The sequence below is a fragment of the Bos javanicus genome, chromosome 6, assembly GCF_032452875.1.
Source record: "Bos javanicus breed banteng chromosome 6, ARS-OSU_banteng_1.0, whole genome shotgun sequence".
Lineage (NCBI taxonomy): Eukaryota > Metazoa > Chordata > Mammalia > Artiodactyla > Bovidae > Bos > Bos javanicus.
Window position 1 is genome coordinate 51,911,410 of NC_083873.1, and position 10,869 is coordinate 51,922,278.

At 40.5% G+C, this 10,869-nt stretch overlaps 1 pseudogene; it reads right to left on the reverse strand.

Moving 5' to 3' along the window:
• Positions 1 to 2,549: 2,549 nt before the first annotated feature.
• LOC133250087 (DNA-directed RNA polymerase III subunit RPC4-like) lies at positions 2,550 to 3,610 on the reverse strand (annotated as a pseudogene).
• Between the last annotated feature and the right edge of the window lie 7,259 nt (positions 3,611 to 10,869).

Sequence of the window (10,869 nt, forward strand, 5' to 3'; positions counted from 1 at the left end):
CTGTGAAAGTGCTACAATCAATGTGACAGCAAATATGGATAACTCAGTAGTAATCACATGGCTCTAAAAGATCAATTTTTACTCCAATCCCAAATAAAGTCAGTGCCAAAGAATGTTCAGACTACCACACAACCACACTCATTTCACATGCTAGCTAAGTAATGCTCAAAAATTCTTCAAGCTAGGCTTCAACAGTACGTGAACTGAGAACTTCCAGATGTTCAAGCTGGATTTATAAAAGGCCAGAGATAAGATTGCCAAATAAGTTGGATCATAGAAAAAGTAAGAGAATTCCAAAAGAACATCTACTTCTGCTTCACTGAATACATCAAAGCCTTTGACTGTGTGAATCAAAACAAACTGAAAAATCCTTGAAGAGATGGGAATATCAGACCACCTCACCTGCCTCCTGAAAAATCTGTGTGCTGGTCAAGAAGCAACAGTTAGAACCGGACATGGAACAATGGACTGGTTCAAAATTGGGAAATGAGTATGTCAAGGCTGTATATTGTCACCTTGCTTATTTAAATTATACAGAGTGCATCATGTGAAATACCAGGCTGGATGAAGCACAAGCTGGACACAAGATTGCTGGGAGAAATATCAATAATGTCTGATATGCAAATGGCACCACCTTTATGGCAGAAAGCAAAGAGGAACTAAAAATGAAAAGGCTAGAATGAAAAGCTTGCTTAAAACTCAACATTCAAAAAACTAAGATCATGGCATCTGGTTCCATCACTTCATGGCAAACAGATGGGGAAACAGTGGAAACAGTGACAGACTTTAGTTTTGGGGGCTCCAAAATCACTGCAGATGCTGACTGAAGCCATGAAATTAAAAGATGCTTGCTCCTTGGAAGAAAAGCTATGATAAACCTAAACAACATTACTAAAAAGCAGAGAAACCACTTTGCCAACAAAGGTCCATATAGTTAAAGGTATGGTTTTTCCAAAAGTCATGTATGGATGTGGAACTATAAAGAGTTGACTATAAAGAAGTCAACTTGAGCACGAAAGAATTGATGCTTTTGAACTGTGGTGTTGGAGAAGACTTTTGAGAGTCCCTTGGACTGCAAGGAGATCCAACCAGTCCATCCTAAAGGAGATCAGTCTTGGGTGTTCACTAGAGGGACTGATATTGAAGCTGAAACTCCAATACTTTGGCCACCTGACGTGGAGAGCTGACTCATTTGAAAAGACCCTGATGCTGGGAAAGATTGAGGGCAGGAGGAGAAGTGGGTAACAGAGGATGAGATGGTTGGATGGCATCACCAACTCAATGGACATGAATTTGAGCAAGCTCTGGGAGATGGTGAAGGCCAGGGAGGACTGACGTGCTTCATTTAATGGAGTTGCAAAGTCAGACATGACAGAGAGACTGAACAACAACAATATTTTATTATCAGTAAACACTCATCTTGATAAGTTGATCACTACTGTGACTTTTAAATTCTACTCCTAAACACTGTCAGTCACATTATCAAGTCATATTTTCAATTTTTATTTTGGTGGTAAGCACAAGTTATATTTCTAACTGCATGTTTTGTTTTGTTTTGTTTTTTTGCCATCAAAAATTCAGTTTCTTTCTATCTTGGCTATTTGGGCTGCAGACTATATGCATAGACAGGGCTACAAAGGCACAATTTTTTTTTTTTTTTTTTTTTGTACTGTTGATCACCTTTGACCACATATATACCATTTCTTAAATTTCTTTCAGCTACTTGAGATATTAAATATTTCAGATAAAGAATGATCATATATCCCAGCAATGAATTCCCAAAAGTCATTCATACTGTTCAGTATTTTGATTTTAAGTAAAGTACAATAGAAATTTTCTATGAATATTTGAATTATTAACTACTGATAACACATCACCTATTTTTTTGGGGGGGGGGTAAGAGAAACTAACCTAACATTAATTGAGCACCTACTTGTATGTCTGGCTTCAGCAAGGAGTTTTCATTGAGATTATTCCGTTTCATCCCCATACCAACTTGATGAGGTAGATATCATCCTCATTTTTTTTCAGAAGAGGACTATGAAGTTCAGAAAGTTTACAGAGTTTGTCCAATTACACACTTAGTAACAGAGAGAGCAGGGACTGAGTCTCAGACTCAAAAGACCTCTGCTCTCTCCCTCAAGATACTCAAGAGACTCTCTGTCATCTCTCAGGAGGGATGAGGGAGCCAAAGATGCTGCAGCCCTTCTTACTTTTCCTACCTGGGAACCACCCCAAGAGAAGGATCCTGTTCTTTCCCACAGACACCTCACCACCTGGGAGGATGCAGCCTGTTGAAAATAGCAGGGACAAGCCCTCCAGCAGTGAGGGTGCATGCTTTGGGAAGGTTATGCCTTGTTCACAGTTGCCATGGGAAGGCTATGCCTTGTTCACAACTGCTGTAGGAGGGAGCTACATGGGGTAGAGCAAACTGGGACAATGGCTAGAGTGGGCGGGCTAAACAGGCCACTTCTGGGTGGAACAGATATGAGAACATAACGTTTGGAGCAGGCAGCAATCACAGGCACAGTCACCACCATTCTCCATCTGCTCATTTTACTGGTGTTTGTGATCCAACAGGGATTCAAAATTGGGAGAGCAGATGAGTTTGTGTTTTGCATATCCCAAGACTGTCATCTCACTCATTCTATTGTCTCCAAAGCCCATGGCCACCAGTTCCTGCAGGAAAGAGCAGATTGTCCCCATCATCACATCCAGAGTGACTTTGCCCAGGAGGTACTGCCCCTGCCCTGATGTGTGGGTGAGCAACTTATCATTGACACTCTGTCAGGTAAGCCAGGGTACAAGCATTCTCTGGCAACCTGGCTTCCTGCTTTTCATCCTGCTTTATAACCACCATCTGTCCATCCTTATTCGGCACCTTTGTCTTGATGTCCTGAAGAGGCAGCTGGCTGGGATCCAGTCTGGCAGCTGCAGGAACAACAACTGTTCCTCCTGCATGAGGCTTAGCTTCCTGAGCAGCCTTGAGGCAGATCCATCCTTTGGGAGGCCAGAGATCTTCCTGGCTACTCTAGGGGAGCCTTCATCTTGGTCTCCTTCTTCTCATCTCATGGCTTCTCTTTCATTTTCCCAGGAGGCACGTCACCTCCAAGTCCTCTTCCTTGGGGCCAGCCAGGTTTTAACATCTGATTCTCCATTCTCTTCCTTAAAAAGCCAGCTCAAGTGGGTCAGCCACCATGGGCTTCCCAGCTTTGATTGGATGGGGAGATCTCCTGGAGAAGAAAATGGCAACCCACTCCAGTATTCTTGCCTAGAAAATTTCAATGACAGAGGAAACTGGTGGGCTACAGTCCCTTAGGTTGCAAAGAGTCGGACACAACTTAGCGATTAAACCAACACCACACAGCTCTAGGGTAGCTGCTCAGGCATGTATTGAGTGTCATTACTCAGCCTAAGGTCATCAATAAAATCGTACTTCTCCTGCCTGCACAGGATTGGTTTTGTTTCTTCATCTGTTTCCCTATTCTTTTTTGCACTTCTTGTAGTGAGAGGGCCCCATGTTTAACATATCCACGGTCATATCCCAGCTCCCCTTTTACTTCATCATTTTGACTATTCCTTGCTCAAAGTTGGAGTGGGACTGAGTCATTTCTAGGGACTCCCAGTTCCATCCACGGCCCTCTTCCTGTTGGTCATTCACACTTTTTCAACACAGAGCACCGATCTGGGCTCCCTGTGCTTCCCACTAGTTATCTATTTTACAAAAGGTAGTATATATATATCGGAGAAGGCAATGGCACCCCACTTCAGTACTCTTGCCTGGAAAATCCCATGGATGGAGGACCCTGGTGGGCTGCAGTCCATGGGGTCGCTAAGAGTCGGACACAACCGAGCGACTTCACTTTCACTTTTCACTTTAATGCATTGGAGAAGGAAATGGCAACCCACTCTAGTGTTCTTGCCTGGAGAATCCCAGGGACGGGGGAGCCTGGTAGGCTGCCGTCAATGGGTTCGCACAGAGTCAGACATGACTGAAGCGACTTAGCAGCAGCAGCAGCAGCAGGAGCAGCAGTATATATATATATATATATATATATATATATATATATATATATACCAATGATACTCTCTCAATTATCCCACCCTCCTCTTTTCCCCTCCATGTCCGCATGCCCATTCTCTACATCTGCATCTCTATTCCTGCCCTGTAAATAGGTTCATCTGTTACCATTTTTCTAGATTTCACACATATGCGTTAATATACCATATTTGTTTTATTTTCTGACTTTCTTAACTCTGTATGACACACTCTAGGTCCAAGCATGATTGTGATTGCTGGTTACACAAATTTATAATGGCAGTAGGTAATTGCACTTAATCCATTATAACAGCATATATTTCCAAAGAATATATTTTATAAGTAAAAATCTCTTAACTTTAATAATTATATTGATAAGTAATAAGCAAGCAATAAGAATTATATAAATAAAATCATAAGATATTTATTAAAAAAAAATAACACACAAAGCCTATATGCTTAAAACAATAAGCTCTTTTAGGCTCACATGTGTATGGGTTGGCTAGGGGATCACCTAGTCTCTAAGGGCCCAGAGATACCCACTTGCACATCTATATTTAGCAGCAGGCAACTAGGTGGTTCTGTTTGTCCTGGCTGGACTGTAAATTATTAGATTTTTTTTTTTAATTGTCTAGCAGGTTGGCTCACATTTACTTGTTCTCAGAGTACAGTTAGAGAAACAAAAGTGAGAACACAGGCGTTCTTGATGTCTTGTTTGGAAATGGAATACTGGCACTTCTTTCATACTCTATTGACCACAGCAAATCACAAAGCCAGCCCACATTTAAAGGTTCATGAAATAAGGTCCAACTCTTCTAAAGTTACAATGCCATGTTATATGTTATCAAATGAATAGTCACAAGGAAGTAAACAGGATCTGGGACATTTTTATGAAAATTGAAATTTTTTTCATTAATTTTGGTATATTTTTACATGTGTAAATCTTTGAAGAGGGTGGTGCTGGAGAAGACTCTTGAGAGTCCCTTGGACTGCAAGGAGATCCAACCAGTCCATTCTAAAGGAGGTCAGTCCTGGGTGTTCTTTGGAAGGAATGATGCTAAAGCTGAAACTCCAGTACTTTGGCTACCTCATGCGAAGAGTTGACTCATTGGAAAAGACTCTGATGCTGGGAAGGATTGGGGTCAGGAGGAGAAAGGGATGACAGAGGATGAGATGGCTGGATGGCATCACCAACTCGATGGACATGAGTTTGAATGAACTCTGGAAGTTGGTGATGGACAGGGAGGCCTGGAGTACTGCAATTCATGGTGTCACAAAGAGTCGGACACGACTGAGTGACTGAACTGAACTGAATTGTCTCTGACAATCTTAACAATTTTATGTCTGTATGTCTTTTATTTCTGTCCTATTTTTAAATTTTTCTTTATATAGTTGTTTTGGGATATTTTAATAGTTTAGTAATAGTCAAGTCTGATGCTTATCTACTTGAAGTTTTAGTCTCTCAGTCATGTCCGACTCTTTGTGACCCAACGGACTGCAGCCTGCCAGGCTCATCTATCCATGGAATTCTCCAGGCAACAATACTGGAGTGGGTAGTCATTCTCTTCTCCAGGGGTCTTCCTGACCTAGGGATTGAACCCAGCTCTCCTATGTTGCATTCAGATTCTTTACTGTCTGAGTCATCAGGGTCTACTTAATTGGCTGTTATTATTCTTTTCCTACACATTAGCATATTTATATTCCTATATAATAATAATTTAGCTTCATCTCATAACTTTTGAGAAGTTAACATTTTTGTATATTTAAGTATAAAGATTTTCTAATTTCAAGTATAGGTTCTTTCTTTTTTTGTATAAATTATTTATTAATGTTTTTTAAATTTTTAAAAATGTATTCGAGGGGGGAGGAGCCAAGATGGCGGAGGAGTAGGACGGGGAGAACACTTTCTCCCCCACAAATTCATCAAAAGAGCATTTAAACGTCGAGTAAATTCCACAAAACAACTTCTGAATGCCGGCAGAGGACATCAGGCATCCAGAAAAGCAACCCAACTCTTCGAAAGGAGGTAGGAAAAAATATTAAAAACAAAAAAAAAGAGACAAAAGAGGGAGGGACGGAGTTCCGTCCCGGGAAGGGAATCTTAAAAAGAGAGGTTTCCAAACATCAGGAAACCTTCTCACTGCCGAATCTGTGCCGAGCTTTGGAAGCACAGAGGGCAACATAACAGGGAGAAAAAATAAATAAACAATTTAAAACTCGCAGATTGCGAGCCCTACGGTAACTCCCCCAGCAGAGAAGCAGCGCAGACGCCTGCATCCGCCATTAGCGAATCGGGGCTGGGCAGGGAGGCGCGGCGTGGGCTGCATCGCTGAGAGTAAGAATCTGGCCTGAATACCCTGAGCGCTATCTGAGCGAAATAATTTGGGCTAGCAAACCAGACTGTGGGATACCTACCACGCGAAAAGCCAGCCCTAACCTAAGACCGCCAGGCCCGCGCACGGAACAAAGGACTGAACAGAGATAGCCGGCTGCAGATCTTCCCCCTCCGGTGACAGGCAGCCAGAGCCGGAAGGGGGCAATTGCAGCCCCAGAGAGACATTATCTATAAAATTGTAAGCAGGCTTCTTTGCTAACTAAAACTTCTTGGGGGTCTGGACGGTCAACATCTGCCTGAGAAGGTGCGCCGGTTTTACATCCAGATAACCGAGTGGCGGGGAGGCGATAAGTCGCAGCATTGGCGCTCGCCTGGGAAGAGCAAATTGGCGCTCGGACCTGGGAAGAGTACAAAACGCAGGCCCAACTGAGTCTGCGCCTCTGAGGACTACCCGAGTGCCTGAACCTGAGCGGCTTGGACCTGGGAGGTGCATGCAGCCCAGGGCCAGCCTCGGATTGTTCCCGGCGGAACAACCTAGAGTCCGAGCAGTGTGGACAGGGAGGCTACACGCGCCGTGAGCGGGGGCAGACCCAGGGTGGCTGAGGCACTGCGAGCCCACGCCAGTGTTATTTGTTTGCACCCTCCCTCCCTCCCTCCCCACAGCGCGACTGAACAAGTAAGCCTAAAAAAAAAAAAAAAAAAAAGTGTCCTCCACCGTGCCCTTTGAGTCAGGGCGGAAACCAGATACTGAAGAGACTAGCAAACAGAAGAAGATATAACAGAGGGAAACGCCTTGGAAGCTACAGGCAATAGATCAAAACCCTGTGGTTACTACGGACTACATAGGAAGGGGCCTATAGATCTTGAGAAATATAAATCAGACCAAGGAACTAGCCAAAAATGAACTGAACCCACAACACCCACAAAAAAAGAAACAAAAAAGTCCTAGATATATTTTTATTATTTTTACGATCATTCTTTCTTTTTTTTTTAATTAAAAAAAAAAATTTAAGTCCTCTATTGTACCTTTTAATTTTCACTTTTATAACCTATTACTTTGCAAAAAAAAAAAAAAGACCCTATTTTTTTCTTCTTCAGCAAACTTCATATGTATATATTTTATAATTTTTGGACCTTGTTGTTTTTTTGTTGTTGTTGTTGGTTTTTGTTTTTTTCTGCTTTTCTTTAACATTGTATTTTTGAAATTCCAAACTCTACTCTAGATTTTTAATTTTCGCTTTTTGGTATATGTTATCAATTTTGTACCTATAGTTTTTTTTTATATAATTTCTGTGATTTTTTTTTTCTTCTTCTTCTCTGTTTCTTTCTCTTCTTCTTTTATATAACATTGTATATCTGAAATTCCAAACTTTACTCTAGATTTTCAATTTATGCTTTTTGGTATTTGATATCAATTTTGTACCTGTATTTTCTTTATAATTTTTGTGACATTGTTCGTATTTGTTTGTTTGTTTTCTCTCTTTATTTTTCTTCTTTTTTTTTTTTAACATTGTATTTTTGAAATTCCAAACTCTACTCTAGATTTTTAATTTTTGCTTTCTGGTATTAGTTATCAATTTTGTACCTGTACTTTCTTTATAATTTTCGCGACCTTGTTTGTTTTTGTTTGTTCATTTTTTCTCTCTTTCTTTTCCTTCTTCTTTTCTTTAACATCGTATTTTTGAAATTCCAAACTATACTCTAGATTTTCAATTTTCGCTCTCTGGTATTAGTTATCAATTTTGTACCTGTACTTTCTTTATAATTTTCGCGACCTTGTTTGTTTTTGTTTGTTCGTTCTTTCTCTCTTTCTTTCCTTCTTTTCTTTAACATCGTATTTTTGAAATTCCAAACTCTACTATAGATTTTTAATTTTCGCTCTCTGGTATTAGTTATCAATTTTGTACCTGTACTTTCTTTATAATTTTCGCGACCTTGTTTGTTTTTGTTTGTTTGTTCTTTCTCTCTTTCTTTTCCTTCTTCTTTTCTTTAACATCGTATTTTTGAAATTCCAAACTCTACTCTAGATTTTTAATTTTTGCTTTTATGTATTTGTTACCAATTTTGTACCTTTAAGGACCCAATCTTCAGGACCCATTTTTCACTAGGGAGTGAGATTACTGGCTTGACTGCTCTCTCTCCCTTTGGACCCTCCTTTTTCTCCACCAGGTCGCCTGTGTCTCCTCCCTAACCCCTCTCTACTCTACCCAACTCTGTGAATTTCTGAGTGTTCCAGACGGTGGAGAACACTTAGGGAACTGATTACTGGCTGGATCTGTCTCCCTCCTTTTCATTCCCCCTTTTATCCTTCTGGCCACCTTTGTTACCTTCCTCCTTCTTCTCTTCTCTGTATAACCCCGTGAACATCTCTGAGTGGTCCAATAGTGGAGTGCACATAAGGAAGTGACTACTGGCTAGCCCACTCTCTCCACTATTGATTCACCTCATCTCATTTGGGTCACCTCTAACTCCCTCCTCCCTCTTCTCTTCTCCATGTAACCCTGTGAACCTCTCTGAGTGACCCTCACTGTAGAGAAACTTATCATCTTTAATGTAGATGTTTTATCAATGGTGCTGTATAGAAGGAGAAGTTTTGAAACTACTGTAAAAATAAGACCGATAATCGGAAGCAGGAGACTTAAGTCCAAACCCTGACTCCAGGGAACTCCTGACTCCAAGGAACATTCATTGACAGGAGCTCATCAAATGCCTCCATACTGACACTGAAACCAAGCACCACACAAGGGCCAATAAGTTCCAGGGCAAGACATACCAAGCAAATTCTCCAGCAACAAAGGAACACAGTCCTGAGCTTCAAGATACAGGCTGCCCAAAGTCACCCCAAAACTATAGACATCTCATAACTCATTACTGGACATTTCATTGCACTCCAGAGAGAAGAAATACAGCTCCACCCACCAGAACACCGACACAAGCTTCCCTAACCAGGAAACCTTGACAAGCCACCTGTACAAACCCACACACAGTGAGGAAACGCCATAATAAAGAGAACTCCACAAACTGCCAGAATACAGAAAGGATACCCCAAACTCAGCAATTTAAACAAGATGAAGAGACAGAGGAATACTCAGCAGATAAAGGAACAGGATAAATGCCCACCAAACCAAACAAAAGAGGAAGAGATAGGAAATCTACCTGATAAAGAATTCCGAATAATGATAGTGAAATTGATCCAAAATCTTGAAACTAAAATGGAATCACAGATAAATAGCCTGGAGACAAGGATTGAGAAGATGCAAGAAAGGTTTAACAAGGACCTAGAAGAAATAAAAAAGAGTCAATATATAATGAATAATGCAATAAGTGAAATTAAAAACACTCTGGAGGCAACAAATAGTAGAATAACAGAGGCAGAAGACAGGATTAGTGAATTAGAAGATAGAATGGTAGAAATAAATGAATCAGAGAAGATAAAAGAAAAACGAATTAAAAGAAATGAGGACAATCTCAGAGACCTCCAGGACAATATTAAACGCTACAACATTCGAATCATAGGGGTTCCAGAAGAAGAAGACAAAAAGAAAGACCATGAGAAAATACTTGAGGAGATAATAGTGGAAAACTTCCCTAAAATGGGGAAGGAAATAATCACCCAAGTCCAAGAAACCCAGAGAGTACCAAACAGGATAAACCCAAGGAGAAACACCCCAAGACACATATTAATCAAATTAACAAAGATCAAACACAAAGAACAAATATTAAAAGCAGCAAGGGAAAAACAACAAATAACACACAAGGGAATTCCCATAAGGATAACAGCTGATCTTTCAATAGAAACTCTTCAAGCCAGGAGGGAATGGCAAGACATACTTAAAATGATGAAAGAAAATAAACTACAGCCCAGATTATTGTACCCAGCAAGGATCTCATTCAAGTATGAAGGAGAAATCAAAAGCTTTTCAGACAAGCAAAAGCTGAGAGAATTCTGCACCACCAAACCAGCTCTCCAACAAATACTAAAGGATATTCTCTAGACAGGAAACACAAAAACGGTGTATAAACTCGAACCCAAAACAATAAAGTAAATGGCAACGGGAACATACTTATCAGTAATTACCTTAAATGTAAATGGGTTGAATGCCCCAACCAAAAGACAAAGACTGGCTGAATGGATACAAAAACAAGACCCCTACATATGTTGTCTACAAGAGACCCACCTCAAAACAGGGGACACATACAGACTGAAAGTGAAGGGCTGGAAAAAGATTTTCCATGCAAATAGGGACCAAAAGAAAGCAGGAGTAGCAATACTCATATCAGATAAAATAGACTTTAAAACAAAGGCGGTGAAAAGAGACAAAGAAGGTCACTACATAATGATCAAAGGATCAATCCAAGAAGAAGATATAACAATTATAAACATATATGCACCCAACACAGGAGCACCACAGTACGTAAGACAAATGCTAACAAGTATGAAAGGAGAAATTAACAATAACACAATAATAGTGGGAGACTTTAATACCCCACTTAC